Source organism: Triturus cristatus, chromosome 5_1, assembly GCF_964204655.1.
Source record: "Triturus cristatus chromosome 5_1, aTriCri1.1, whole genome shotgun sequence".
In the NCBI taxonomy this organism is placed as follows: Eukaryota; Metazoa; Chordata; class Amphibia; order Caudata; family Salamandridae; genus Triturus; species Triturus cristatus.
The window spans coordinates 104,496,966-104,513,079 of NC_140587.1; the positions used below are offsets into that span (position 1 = coordinate 104,496,966).

General features: G+C 44.2%; 1 protein-coding gene across 2 annotated transcripts in view; it reads right to left on the reverse strand.

The window, feature by feature from the left end:
* The window catches only part of MAF1 (MAF1 negative regulator of RNA polymerase III), a 361,074-nt gene that overhangs the window by 243,908 nt on the left and 101,052 nt on the right, over window positions 1-16,114 (reverse strand). Inside the window, exon 2 of one of the 2 annotated variants that reach the window (XM_085604535.1) lies at window positions 853-988. The gene's annotated coding sequence lies outside the window, so the exon portion shown is untranslated. Of the gene's footprint in view, window positions 1-852; window positions 989-16,114 lie in introns of those variants that run through there. The other variant, XM_085604531.1, reaches the window with a different exon arrangement.

Here is a 16,114-nt window from a genome sequence, read left to right on the forward strand (position 1 = left end):
GCCTGTGCCAACCACTTGGACGTTGAAAATGCTGTGCAGGGAATGTTGTGGGCTTACCATACTACTCCCAGCTCTGTAACAGGAGTCTCACCCTTCACTGCCCTTAAAGAAGGAAAACCATATACAAAAATGTTTCCGGGTTGGTTGGGGGGAGGGGATAGAGTTTCTCAAGACCCCGACCTGGCCAGAGACAAAATTGCACTCTACCAAGCCAAGTATGAAAACCAATACAATGTCAAACATGGCACCAAATGTCAACTATGGAATGTTGAGGCATGGGTGTATGTAAAGAGGCCTTCTGGCCGGGAAGACTCAATGTCCAAATTCTCCCAACCAATGGGCATTGCTGCAACTAAACTAAATGTTGCCATAATGGATAATAGACAATGTTGGAGCATGGACAGACTGGTTCGACATGACCCTCGTCAATTGTCCTCCAGTGAGAGTTCTGCAAGGGGGAGCAAGTCAAGCCCCTGTAGCAGTGAGATCACTACTGCCGAGAATCCAAAATGCCGGTCTGGCATAAAGACTATGTCATGAACACTTGAACATTATCAGTTGGATATGTCTACCATATCTTTGGCTATCCTCCGTTCTTCTCCTCCCTCCAACCTGTCCCTTCTTCCTTTCCATGCTCCTCCTTTGCTTCCCCTTTCTTTTATTTCCGTATAGGGGGAAGATGTGTTGTAATTTCATTATTCCCACTTGGTACCTTCCTCTCCCCCCTCCTCTCCATTGTTAAATAGAATGTTCCCACTGTGGGGTTCTGAAGGTTGCCTTAGAATGTTGGGCTTGTGAGGCACCTCTAGGCTGTGACAGGAGTAGAGTAAAGGAGACAGTGAATAAACTTACTTGAACCCATCTGGATATTGTGCTTCTTCCGCCGCTGATCATCTTTGTAACACAAATATCTTCCATTGTTGACGCAGGCCAGTCAGCGTTCATCAGGGGTTGCAGGACACATGATAATATTCAAGGAACGACTCACCTAATGGAAAAAGTAAATGAGAAGATCCCAGTTATCATGTTCTCACTTGACCCCGAGAAGGCGGGTCCTTCTTCAAAACTACACAACAAAAACTGGATTTTGGTGCCAGGCTCTTTAGCTGAGTTTTTGCAAGTTATAAGACGCTGGAAGGTCCAGGGAAGACTCAGAGTTGAGGGTACGTTTTGTAAGGTCCTTTACTTCTCTTTCTCAAGTTGAAGTACTCGACCAGCAGAGCTAACGTCTCAGCAGCAGCTGCCACATTCCAACAGTCACGCATCCACCTGGTGCGTTTGCCTAGGTGGCACCCGCAACTGCATTCTAACTGAAGACCCAACACATCTTTCTTCTCACAATGCCCACAGCACAGAACCAGCATATGGCATTAAAACAACGAACCCCAACTTGGATACATAAAACATAAAAACGAAATGAAAGCAAATAAAAACCTGGACATAAAGTAATAAGGCAATTACTCCAAAATATCAATTAGTGGACAATAAGAGTTGCAGAAGTCATACCTACACACAATTCTCAAATCGTGATATAATCATTGAAACGAGACGGTGGCCTTTTATCTCTCACAGGCGTCCCTGAGCTAGTACCACAGTGAAGTGGGTTGACATCTCCCCCTTATCGGAGCAGCAATGGCATACTTCTCCTGTGCCTCCCTACATCTCTCCTTCACACACTCCAATTTGGCTTGTTGTACTGCCAAACCATTCATCCATGGTCTGACCAACTTGGATGCAGCCATTCTCCCCTTAAGTAAAACAAAAGGTGAAACCTTGGTGGGAGCACAAAGAGTGGTGTGCAATGCCCATAATAAATCCAAATGTTCTTCCTTCCCGTTCAACCCATTGGCTACTGAGAGTTGAATATTGTCCTTTATGATTCTGTTATAGAGCTCTACAAAACCATTGCTGCGGTGATGATAGAGAGAACTAGTGACATGTTTAATACTCCAACGAGACACAAAACTATGAAACTCCTCTGATGTGAATTGCACCCCGTTATCAGTGACATGTTCCACCGTGGGTACATTCTCTTAGGAACTAAATTTGCAAAAATGTTCAGACCTCCTCCGTGTTAGTAGATTGAACAAACTGAACCTCTGGCCATTTTGTGCCATTATCTGATAGTACTATTCCAAACCTACTGCATTCATCCAAAACATAAATGGGACCAATTATATCCAAGCCCAACTCTAACCAGGGTTTCTCCTGAGCTGAAATGGCTTCCACTCAGCTGGGGAAGGTCACCTGAGTTTTATCACTAACTGCATATGCTATACAGTCCCTGACAAAATGCTCTACACTCTACCAGAAAAGTTCCCTGATCCGCCTCTTCGTGGCTCTCATTCCCACATGTCCTTCATGAGCTAAAGATAACATTTTACTTTGTAACTTCAAAGGAACCCCCAACAAACCCATCCTCCTCAAAACTCCATCACTGATACTCAACTCGGAAAATACATGTTTATACAAATTTACCCCAGCAACAAAATTATTAGGTGTCCAATCTTTCCCAAGCATGCTTGTGAGTACTTGCATGGCCTCATCACACAAACAGCCTCCTTCCAGTCTCCGTGTGAGATGCATCCAAATCCAGCTTCTCCCAACGTGGCTACTATACAGTCCTCATAACTTACCCCATCTGTGATATCATCTTGGATGGGCAACCTGGATAAATAATCCACAAACACATTCTTGGCACCTGGAATATACTCTAGGTTGAATTGGTACTCGATCATCCTATAATGCCACTTAGCTAAACAGGAGTGGCCTTACTGGCAACATTTGGTAGTAAATAGATTCAGCAGTGGTTTGTGGTCCATGCGGATGGTAAACATGGAACCCCACGAATAGTTCCTGAAATACTCCACTCCCCACCAACAGTTTCTCAATAACTGAGTAGGTGGGTTCAGCTCCTCTGAGTGCCCTAGAGGCAAACGCCACTACCACTTCTCTGCCATCCCTTTTCTGCAGCAGTACAGCACCTAAACCGCGTTGACTAGCATTTGTTACAACAATTGGAGGATCAATGGTACCAGAAGGTTGAAGAGGAATGGCATTCCCCAATGCACATTTGACATCTCGGAAATCCACGTCACGCTCATCAGACCACACAAACTGCTGATTTTTTTTCAATAACTCCCTCATATGCTGTGACCTCCCACTGCAATTGGGTATGAATCTAGCATAGAACTTCTGCATGCCAAAGAAAGTCCGCAATTGATCCGTGTTGAGTGGAACGGGGAATTCCTTGATGGCCTTGACTAGATCCTCTTTAGGTTCTACTCCTTGGAAAGACAACCTGTATCCCATATAATCTACAGCATTGACTGCGAATTTACATTTATCGCTTTTGAGTGTGACTCCTTTGTTAGTTAGAATGGAAAGCACCACGACTAGGGACTTATCATGGGACACCAGGCAATTTCAGGAATGGCTTAATACACAGAATGCATTTTTGAAGTTCACTCTAGAGATGCACCCTTCCACGATAGCCTTTCTCGATTTGTCCATTTTTGCAACAAGCACAGGATTGGGCAGTGAGCTATATCGTAAACCTATGGCCCGCAATTCACTGCTTCGTTATGACAGTCAGCATCCTAAGGCATTGCGCGACAATCTGCCATATGGCCAATTTTTACGCTTGAGACGTAATTGTTCATCAATCGATCTCTACAAACATCATGCGAATGTCTTAACTGATCAACTTTCAGCAAGACTCTATCCTAAGAGGCTGGTCAAGAATGCCCGCAAACGTGCTCTCAACAATCATCGAGAGGCTCTGTTAGAGAAGAAGATAGAGAAACCACCATCAGGTCGTTTAACCTTTGTGAATACCTTCAGTACTCTATCCAATGGCATTCAGAAATGCATTCGGAAGAATTGGCGTTTTTTGAATACCTCAAAAACAAACATTCCACTACCACTCTTTGCCTTCAAACGAGGATCCAACCTGAGGGATAGACTAGTACATACATGCACTAGGGAACTAGAACCAAGGAGAGTAGGCACCCTTTGGAACCTTCCACCAGTCCAGGGTCACTTCCCGTGTGGTAACTGTACAGTATGCCCACAAACTAAGCATACCAAAACTTTAGATCTAGGCCTGACCAGATCTTGGATACAGAAGAATTACTCCAACTGCAATAGTGATAACCTTATCTATCTATTACAATGTCCATGCCATCTGAAGTATGTTGGCATGACGACGCGCAAGGTTAAAACAAGGATGCTCGAACACAAAAGCACTTTCAGATGCAAGAAAGATAATACGAGACTCACCAGACACTTTGTGGAGCTTAATCATCAGGCAGACGATTTCTCCTGGACTGTCTTGGAGAAACCATTCATACCGTCCCACAATAGTGACAAGGCCAAATTCTTATTCACTAAAGAGCAACGCTGGGTTTTTAAACTCCAAAGTGACACAAAAGGCCTGAATGACTCCATTCCATGGACTCTTCTGTAAAGGGTCGGTTTTTGACCCATGATTTGATAAAGAGCTCATAACGAGTTGAACATTTCCTCCACAAGGTGTATTCTCTGCTCTGTGTAATACAGGATCTGTCTTGGGGATTCCTGTCTTGATTTCTGGATTCCCTAGCATTATACTCGTAATACCTAATAGTGCAATGGACACATTGATTGTTTCTCAAGCGACTACACCTCTTGCCAATCCACCGGCATATCACACATCCACATGATTGTGTAAGAACTACCATTTCTGGGTTCAGTGACGTCATCTTGTAGTTCTCCATCGTCATCACCCCGAGTCATTTGTAAAACGTAGCGTGAAGCGTCACATGACTCACTCACGCTTTATACTCTCGTCACACAATGCCTCGGCACCTCCCACAAACACAGGAAGGACCGAGGCACCGACGGAGAGGTGAGTTTGACTGCATGTATGCGCGTTTACCTTCGCTTGACTCTGATTTTTTCCTAAACATAGGGCGATTCCCAAATCAGCTCTGTTACGTTATCTGCCCCAGGCTTACTTACAGCTATACCGGGGATGTTTACAAACTGACGCGATAGGCATTGCGAAATGTTTAAACAGATTTTGCTTTCCTCCTGTTAGAGACAGGTCTAAACCACACTTAGTCGGCCAGAGAGATTCCGAATCGTGTGTGCCTTACTAAGTAGTGACCGGCTAGTTACACAGTCGGATACGCTTGAAACTTTACATTAGACCTTTATACTGAAGTATTCATTTGTATATAGGCACACCATGCCGACAAAATAACCCCTAGTAACTACCTTTGGGGTTCTGCTGTACATGCTGTGAGTGTGCCATCTTTCACAGTTAATCGGTTCTTTTTTATCTTAACAGCTGTAATAAAATACCGATTATTGCGGTACACACATAATACTCCTGGTGATTTATTCTTACTGGACACATGACTGGGATTCTGTCCCTAAACCGCTTTTTAACAATTGTTAAACAATTTTTAACACTACCTTTGGTTTGTTGAATAATTCGCCCTACATGATTCACACTTACAGGGCGGGGTCTCAATTACCTGAGTTGTAACCGGGTGAGGTGAGGTCTGACGCTCACGCAAGTAAGGTGAGTTGGCGTTTTTTCTCATAGATGATACACTGGTTGGTACTGTTATGAGATCTAATTTCTAACTTTGTATGTAATGAGGAACATTGAAACAGAACACTACCTATCGTTTGTATTTTCTTTCAACAGGAGTGAAATACACCCTACTTGCCGTGAGGTCGATAGGTACCAGGATGTATTGTTGGACAACTTGTCACTTTTTCTTGTTTTTCTTAATCACTTGCAGTAGCAATTATGTATTGGTCCTGAAGAAAGCCGGGAACACATTCCCTTCTGGCTGAAACTAGTCGACCCCTATATGACGCAACCTATTTGTTAAAAGTTGCCGCTACACGCCTTTTTAATAGGATTGGTACAGAGATATTCATTAAACATAGTTTCTTCTGTCCAACTCCCTTTTTAAAGTTTTCACTTGCACTGCACTTACTACACATAGTACCCTTCAACAGAAATACATATGGCCACTCTTGGTCGATTTCTCTCTCGAACTTGTACTCTACTCTGATCTTGGCCACTACATCTGCCTCTTGGCTTGGAGGAGTAGTGACAAGAAGGAAGGATTACCAAGTGATGACACTGGCCTCCCTTGGCAGTTGATGGGAATCCGTATCTAGAGTTCAATGTTCTATCTCTATCAACAACACTTAGATCAGTTAATCATAGTAACACTCTATACTTTATCTGTTCTAGTTTCTTTATGTTCAGTTCCTCATTTTGCACGACCACCAGTTCACTAGTGTTTTTCACTCCATATCTTTACCATAGACTAAAATGTCATTCTGGAAAAACCTCACGTGTGGAACCCCCTCAAACATTTCGTCAATGATTCGCTGAAATACAAAGGCAACTGATGCTAACCCGAATGGCATCCTTTTTAACCTGTATGCACCAGGTGGAGTAATGAAAAACGTCAAATGACGACTCTCTTTGTGCAAATTTACCTGATGGTAGGCCGACGACATATCTAAGGTTGAAACATTTTTGGCCCCCTTCAATGAGCTTAACATTTCAGTGATATTGGGTAAGGGATGTCTGTCAACCCAGATCCTCTCATTTAGATCTCTCAAATCAATGCACATCCTGAGAGAGCCATTGGCTTTCCTGGCTAAGACTACTGGAGCTAACCATTCAGAGCTTTCTATTGGCTCAATTATTCCTTGTTTACATAAGCGTGCTAGCTCTTGTTCTAATTCTTTCCTCATGACAAAAGGTACATGTCTAGATTTGTGGACTACAGGTTTGGACCCATCCTTCAAAATTATTCAATGAGAGAATCCTTTAATTCTGTCTAAGTCCTCCCAAAATACTTCAGGGTAACTTGCTTCCCATTTCTTGTCCTGAACTGCACACACAGATTTGTAATCTTCCTTAAGCAACACTTGCTATTAGGGTCAAGAATGACGCCTAAGTTCTTTTGCTCTAACCATCCTAATAAATTGGGTCCTTCCTTTACCACATAAACTGTTGCAAGGGTAATATGATCCTTAAAATTTAATTTAGTGTTGAATTCCCCAAAATCCCCACTGGTTTGCCCCATACGCTATTGCCATGCAACCTTTTCAAAGTGACATTGACAATTTTGTTCCAGTAATCTGGACCAATGAGGGTGAAGAAAGATCCTGAATCTGCCACAGCAGATATACAAATGTTTGCCAAACCTATTTGACACAAAGGTTTTTTCATACGTACAGATTCTAATCTAAACACTTCATTTGGTAACAACACCTCTTGCATCGGAAATTATCATCACAACATTGCTCTCATCGTTATCTGAATCAGGACTATGTTCAGAAACACTCTAAAGGGCAAGAACAGGTTTAGAGGTAGTTTGACTATTCTTAGCTTTAGATATGCAAACTTTAGCAAAATGGCCTCTTTTTCTACATCTAGCACAAGTCTTGTCCTGAGCTGGGCACGAAGGAGCATTCCCTAAATTTTTTCTGTTCCCACATCTGTAGCATTCCCTAAGATCTTTTGGTTTGAACGTATTTCTCCTCTCAGTTTTCCTTGCAGTTGTGTCAGAACCCACTGTATGAACCTGTGAATTCAGAGCCATCTGGTCCATGTATTTGGTTGTTTGCTTCCACCCCTTTTGCTATCTCCAAGGCTTTGTCTAACGTAAGGTTCTCTGGCGTTAAAAGTTTCTCCTGTACTTTTTTACTGCTGGTTTTGTCTACCAATTGATCTCTCAACATCTTGTCTATAAAGTCATTATAGTTACACGTGGAAGCTAAAACTCTGAGGTCATTCATAAAGTTCTCTACTGTCTCCCCCAGGAGCTGTTTCCTCATGTAAAATTTATGTTGTTCCATAATGGTGTTGTGTTTCTTCTTGAACCGAGAATCCAACATTTTGATGGCAGAAGCATATTCATCAATGGCGTCACCTTCACCCAATACTACTACTGTGGGTAGATGTTTAAGAACCTTCCTGCCCTCAGTACCTAAAGAATTACGTAATAATGCCAACTTCTTTTGGGAGTAAAAACCTCCCCTTCTATTGATTCTAAGTAGGCTTCATAGCCCTCTAACCACGCCTCCCACTCTACAGGGGGATTGCCAGGGGTGGAAAGGAAGGGAATGGGAGGAAGCACACCCTGTTGCATGTTAGCAGGATTACCAAATATTAATGAGATGATGACTAAAATATAATTACAAAAATTGTGGCATATACAATTACAGAAAAAATACACAACATTACAGCATAAAAACCCAATAGTGGAAATGAAGAAGTAGCAAAATTAGAGGGTTAAATATCCACAACAGTAATAAAAAGGTACTCACAACACTGATCATAGAAACTGGTGGAGTTGAAGACAAGGGTTGAAAGCCCCGTATATTTGTTGCTTCCTCAGAATTTGCACAAGGGAAAACTACGTGTAATATGTACAAACAGACTGTGTTGGTGTAGCTGAGACTTGCTTGTTTAAAAATGATGGTATGCAGATCACCATGAATCTACCCTCCTTTATCTGATAGCTAAATCGCACAAGCCTGGCTCCTGAGTTGCTAAACAACTGGGAGGAATTAGTAGTGCACTGGCCAGTAACAAGTTAATGCTTGTCATACACTATGCGATAATAGTGTGGCCAAGGGCAGGGCGGGACCAGCTTTGCAAATCACTAATGAGATGAGCCAACGGTTGAGGAAGGGTGGAAACAGGTTCAAAGTGCCAATCCTGTGCCTGGCGTAATGTAGCCGTTGGTGAATGCCCTCCTCATATCGTAGCAGTAGATGAAACGCAGTGACAGCTTCAAAACTGCTCACAAAGCACAGAAGAAACGCAGCTTCAAAACCGCTCACACGCCCTCCTATTGCGTCGGGAGACACAGCACGGCAGAAACACAGCTCCAAAACTGCTCCTGGAGCCGCTCTGACGGAAACTGAAAGTGCCCTGCTGGTCAAGGAAACAGGAATGTCTCCTGGTCGTCGCCAAATGGGAGGTCCAGGGAAGACTCAGAGTCGAGGGTACGCTTTTGAAGATCATTTATCTCTCTTTCTCAAGTTGAAGTACTCACAAGTAGAGCTAATGTCTCTAGGGTGACCAACTGGCATTGGTGCAAATTCAGGACGGTGAGTGTAAAAATTCAGGACAAAGTGTCAAAATTCAGGACACAAATTCAGGACAGGAGATCAAAATTCAGGACAAAACTTCAGGACAATAGGTAAGTTTTACAGACACATCAGAGGAGGTTGCGCAATAGTATATAAGTAAGCCCAGACATATCCATACATATTCAACCATTTGCAAACCTATCCATTATGTATCCTTCCATCTATCATTTCACTCATCCATCCCTTCATCCATCCTTTCACTCATCCATCCATCCACCCTTTCACCCTATCCATCTGTACACTCATCCATCCACTCTTCTACCCATCCATTCATTCACTCATCCATCCAGCCATTTACCATTTCACCCATCCACTCTTTCAGTCATCCATCCATCCTCCCTTTCTCTCTTCATCGACCCTTTCACTTAGCCATCATTCCTTCCATCCATCCACCCACCCACCCATCTACTCATCCACTCATGAATCCATCCATTGACCCTATCACTCATCCATCCTTTCTCTCATCCATTTATCCTTTCACTCCTTCACTCATCTATTCATCCTTTTGTCCACCTATACTCCCTTTCACTCACTCATCCATCCATACATCCACCCTTTCACTCATCAGTCCATCCATTCACCCTTGCACTTATCAATTCATCAATCCATCCATCATTTCACTCATCCATCCACCCACTCACTCATCATCCACCTTTTCACTCATCCATCCTTTCACTCATCCATCCACCCTTTTACCCATCCAGCTACCCTTCGACCCATACATCCAGCTATTTACCTTTTCTCTCATCCATCCTTCCACTCACTCATCAATCCATCCATCCTCTCTCATTATCCATCTATTCAATCTTTCATTCATCCATTCACCCTTTCACTAATTCATCCAGCCATCCAGCCTCCCCTTCACTTACTCTCTCGCTCACCTTTTCATATTAATTTTGAGCTGAGCCTTTTTGAGAAGAGGCCCATCAAGAACTTCACCCTCGCTGCAGGAGCCATTCCAGGGCTGGGACAGAAGCCACCCAGGGCAGAGACAGGATCCACCACAGGGGGGGGGACAGGAGCCATCACAGGCGGGGGGGGGGAGGGAGGGCGGCGACAGGAGCCACCACATGGGGGGACAGGAGCCATGGGGGGGGGGGGGAGGCAGGAGCCATCACAGGAGGGGGAACAGGATCCACCAGGGTGGGGACAGGGGTGGGCATGCAGTATTCTAGTATCATCTTGGTCTCTTCCAGGGTGGGGTAGGGCTCCTCACCCCCTCCTGGACAAGACAACGAGACGAGAAGACAGGCTCTCTTTCCAAAATGTTAGTTTTGCCCCCCCCCCCCCCCACTGTGATGTACAGTACTTAAAGGAGATACTCCAAGATAACTGATTGTCCTCCATACTTTGTTAATCAGTGTGGGTGTGATTGTGCCATTTCTTTATTTTATTGCATTATAGACTGCATGTTTGAAGAACCGAGGTTTGCTTACAATCCAGTGACAGTAATTAAGCTCTGTGAAGAGAACCACGTGCTGCCTCGGTGTAATCAGGGCCGGTTCTAGGACGTTTGGGGCCCTGGGCAGAAAGGGAATGTGTGAGGCCCCTCTAAACTGCGCCTGAAGCTTCAGCCCCCCCTCTCAGTCACCTTCAAACACCTCTTAACAGCTCATCAAGGGCGGAAGGTGTGAGGGTTGCCATCCCGCTGTGCCTCTCCAATGCTGCTGGGTATCTGAGCTTTGGTGCTGCATCGGTGTCTGTTACACCCGACCTCAGCAGCATCGGAGTCAAGCAGGAAGGTGGCTGGAAGCTGTGCCGGCTTAGGGTGGTGCGACCGGTGCCCGGTTAAAATTGCGGACAAATGGCGTCCGTTAAACAATCCTTCACGGACAACGGACAGACGTCCGAAATTACGGACTGTCCGTGAAATTTACGGACGGTTGGTCACCCTAAATGTCTCATCAGCAACTGCCACATTCTGTCATGCGTCACCCCAGTGCGGTTGCCAAGGTGGCACCCACCACCGCATTCGAACTGAAGACCAAACAGAAGCCAGAAGCAATAATACTGGTCAATAGACTCAAATCAGAAGCAATAGAACTACAGCGGGGGATATGACACTGATGCCACTTTTATTCAATGTATGTATTGAACCCCGAGCCTCTACAATTAGAGAAGACCCAGAGACACAATAAAATAAAGCTGGGGGCAAAAGACTCTGCACCATTTGGAAGACAGAGAGATAGGAGCGGGATTTGAAATTAACAAATAATAATCTGTGATACTAAAATTACTCTCCTCCGGGAAGAGGTAAGAAAGCAACAACATACATTTCATTGTAAATGGGGGAGAAGCACATATGCTACATAGGCTCAAATATTACTGGCTGCAATGGCTGCTGTCAACTGGTTAGTTTTGAGAAGGGAAGTACAAGTTGATATATGTAAATGTGTTTGTACTTATATAGCACACAGCTACCCCATTTCGGGGTTTCCCGGCGCTGTACTCATACCGCTAGGGAACCCTTCCGGACTTTTCCCTGTGAAACGTCCACTCCTGGGCATCCCCAGGGTGAAGCCAGGCATCCCAGCACTGTTGGGGCCGTTGTGGAGATTAAGCAAGCTATTGCCCAGAGTTGCAGCGTGGGACCCATGATTAGAATAGGCACCGAGGCAAGAAATCAGGTCCGAAGAATTATGAGCCCAAGACCCGCCGAGGTGGGAATTGAACCCTGGTCCCAGGCCAGACCTCTGCAACAGGGTCTGCCGCTCTAACCATTGAGCCACACTTCTCCACATATAGAGGTGAAGTTGTCTGCCTTTATCATTATTATTATTATTATTATTACCGAGTTTTATATAGCGCCTGGTTACCAATCGGCATCCCAGCATGGCTGAGGAAAATAGCTCCAGACAAAATGAATATTTTGCCATGCTTCCATTACTTGTTACAGGCCATACCAAACCTTTGATGAGAGAAGAAATAGTTTCCTTATAAAAAGGTGGAGGCATTTGTGTGGGGTGGCAAGAGGAATAGGATCTTTAAGGGCACCGTGATGGCACCACGATCTAAGAGTAGGCTGGCATGCCTGCATTTTTGGAGATTTTGCCAAGTGGCGTACCTGTGGCTACTTCAAGCATGGTTGTTTCAAGAAACTAATAAGAAATGGGTATTCATGGCTAGATGAGTGGTAGGGAGATACCTTTGGGGCATCCTGTGAGTACCTGTAAGGAAGTGGGTTTCTGTTGCCGTAAGCCCCCCACTTTTTGCCTGATAACTTATGCACTTTTCCTTGTTGTGCCCTGGGCTCCTGCCAATCAGGTGCCCAGGGCCTGTGTTCCTTCCCTAAAAACTGCCTAACAGCCAAAACCCAATTGCCATCTCTGGTCACATGTCAGCCCCTGGTAAATGGTACCCTAGGTACCCAGGGCCTTGTGACCAGAGAAGGCCACTAAGGGCAACAGCACTTATTGTGCCACCCTTTGAGGCCCTGTACCCTGACACACACTGCCTTTGCAGGCTGAGTGTCTTGGTGCAGAACAAAACAAAGAGTCGACATGGCACACATCCCTGTGTGTCATGTCCACAACACTCACTGCCCTGGCATACCTCAGTTACCCCTCTAGCTGGGTGTCCTATGCCAGTGGTGTGGGCACATGTGCATGAGCCCTGCGCCCCTACAGTACCCAGCTCCATTCCTCGGCACTGTAAGTGCAGTGCTGCCATTTAGGGTATATGGTGCTGGGAGGTCGTCAACACGAACACCACAGCACCATGATGGCTACACTGAAGACTGAGAAGTTTGGTATCAAACTTCTCAGCACAGTAAACCCACACTGATGCCAGTGTGGGATTTACTGTAAGATGCATGACAGACCTTTGCTGCTTGAGCACTGGTAACATCATTTCGAATGATTCCGAAATTGAGGATGCCTTCGTCCAATTTTTCCAGAATCTATACACTGATGAGACTTTACTTGATAAAGATAGTATAGAGGAATTCCTGTCAGATCTAGCTCTCCCCACACTCCACCGAGACGAAAAAGAGCAACTAAATCACCCTATATCAAGGAAGGAGATTATTCAATCGATCAGTTCCCTAAAAAGGGGGAAAGACGCTGGTCTTGATTCTATCCCCAACGAATTAAAATTACTCTAAAATAAGAACTTGCTCCTTTTCTCCTTCAATTTTTTAACTCATGTTTTATTGAAGGTCAGAGCCCTCCGGCGTCGCGGGAAGAGGCTACGATAACAATCCTATTGAAACCAGATAAAATTCCTAGACACTGTGAGTCATATAGACCCATTTCACTCTTGAATTGTGATCACAAGATTTACACCCAGATTATTACTAAACGCCTAGATAAAGTAATAGGCAGTTTAATAAATCCAGATCAGGAAGGGTTCATGAAAGGGAGGCAACTTAGCGAATTGACTCACGACCTAATTGCGACGATAGATATGGCACAGACTTTTAAGATCCCTTTGGCAGCAATGACATTCGACGCTGTCAAAGCTTTTGATCGGGTCAACTGGTCTTTTTTGTTTAAAGTAATTCAACAGCTTGACTTATGTGAAAATCTTTTGACAGCAATCGAAGCCATCTATAAAAATCCCACCGCTAAAATCCTGATCAATGGGAAATTAACTAGGTCAATACAAATAGGAAGGGGTACTAGACAGGGATGTCCCCTGTCCCCTTAACTTTTTAACATTTGTATTGAACCTTTAGCGTGCATATTGAGAGCTTGTCAGAATATTATCCCCTTCAGTTGTAATGGATGGGTGAAAAAAATAGGGTTATATGCAGATAACCTTATAATCTACACCAGCAACATAGAAAGATCGCTCCCAGAGATATGGTCTAAATTAGAGAGCTTCGGAAAGGTTTCCGGGTATAGCATTAACCAACAAAAAACCAAACTAATGAAGTGGAATATCAACTTTAGGAGCACCTACACAAAGAAAGAGATTAGATATCTTGGCATCCAAATAGTCCAAAACATCAACAAAATAAATATGGTTAATTTCGAAAAAGTTACTAAAAAAGTTAGAACGCAATTACAATCATGGGGGGGAGGGCTCTCACTTTCATTATTAGGTAAATCAAACTTATTGAAAATGTCAATTCTGTCAAAGTACACGTTCTTATTTAATTCTATTCCTTTAGATTGTCCAAAAATGTGTTTTAAAAAGGTACAGGGGCTTTTTTCAAGTTTTATCTGGGGAAACAAAAATCCTAGAATTGCCCTAAAGAAACTTATAAAGAAAAAAACTTAGGGCCCGATTCACAGAACAAAGACAAAAACCTAAACTTAGTACCATTTTGGTATTCACAGAATGCACTTACTACTTCTGGTATTCACAGAATGAACTTACTACTTTTGCGATTCACAGAATAAACTTACTACTTTTGCTATTCACAGAATGGATTTACGACTCCTAACTTTACGTCCGCACTCGGGCCGGAAATGCCGGCCCGGAGGCGTAGCTTCCAGCCCGGAGGCGGGGCTTCCGGGCCGGAGGCGGGGCTTCCGGCCCGGAGGCGGAGCTTCCGGCCCGGAGGTGGGGGATTCCGGCCAGTGGCGGAGCTTCCGGCCCGGAGGCAGAGATTTTGGCCATGGCTAAATCTCCGCCACTGGCCGGAATCCCCACCTTCGGGCCGGAAGCTCCGCCTCCGGCCCGGAAGCCCCGCCTCCGGGCCAGAAGCTCCGCCTCCGGGCCGGAAGCTCCGCCTCCGGGCCGGAATTTCCGGCCCGAGTGCGGACGTAAGTTTAGTAGTCGTAAATCCATTCTGTGAATATCAAAATTAGTAAGTTTATTCTGTGAATCGAAAAAGTAGTAAGTTCATTCTGTGAATACCAGAAGTAGTAAGTGCATTCTGTGAATACCAAAATGGTACTAAGTTTAGGATTTTGTCTTAAGTTTGTTCTGTGAATCGGGCCCGTTGGTCTCAGCTATGAAGCTTTGGTCTCAGGTTAGACGCCTTCTAAAGATGCCATATTACAATGAAGTAGCACCTGTCTGGGATTCCCCAGGAACACCCTTCTGTCTGGAAGATGCTCTTGCAACCCCCCTCCGCGCCTGCGGCATCACTACTTGGGGGCAATTGATTATTGAAGCGGAATTGATTTCCTGGCCCCATGTGAGAATTCAGTCTCAAAGTTTTAATATTATCAGTTGAGCAGCTGGGCAAGATCTGCAGGTAAAGAGTTAAAAGGGAACTCGGACTGGCTTTGAAGATCAACAAACAAAGTCAAAAGAAGTATCAGAGTGGTACTGGTTAGTAGCCCAAAATGGAGAAGATATGCAGGCCTCATTCAACGAGATTTGGAAGAAGGACCTGCCGGATGAAGACCTCGAAAAAATTGGGCAAGTATCTATGTCTTTTTTATGATCTTATGTAAATGCTGCACCTTTAAAAAAAAAAACACCTCTTCACAGTACACAAAGCCTAATCGAAAATGGGAAGTCAAGAGATTAAGAAGTGTCCAAAATGTGGAGAAGCTAAAGCAAACAAGTTGCACATGTTCTGGAGTTGCCCAGTAATACATTCTTATTGGCAGAAAGTAGGTAAGACTATTTCAAATGTTATGGGGTTTGAAATAAAATTAACAACGGTGGCTATAGTATTCGGGACACTTCTGAGGGATTTAAACGGTGTTTTTTTTAACAAAAAGATAGAGCACTGTTCTTTACTTCTGGCTCGAAGAGAGCTGTGCATCAAATGGATTTTAGCCTGCCCCCCTACAGAAGATGAGTGGATACACTCTATTCAGAGGGTATCAAATTTGGACCAATCTGGTACAAAGTTGAAAAAAAACGAATTCTGGGAAATCTGGGATAAGTGGGTGGAGAGGAGTTCCTCTATATAGAATTAAACACTGCGGCATGGAATTTATTAAAATTTGTTGATATTCGGATTAATTGTTTTCCCTACAGATATATTTTGATCACGTGGCCGGGCATGGGTATAGTCTACTTTTTG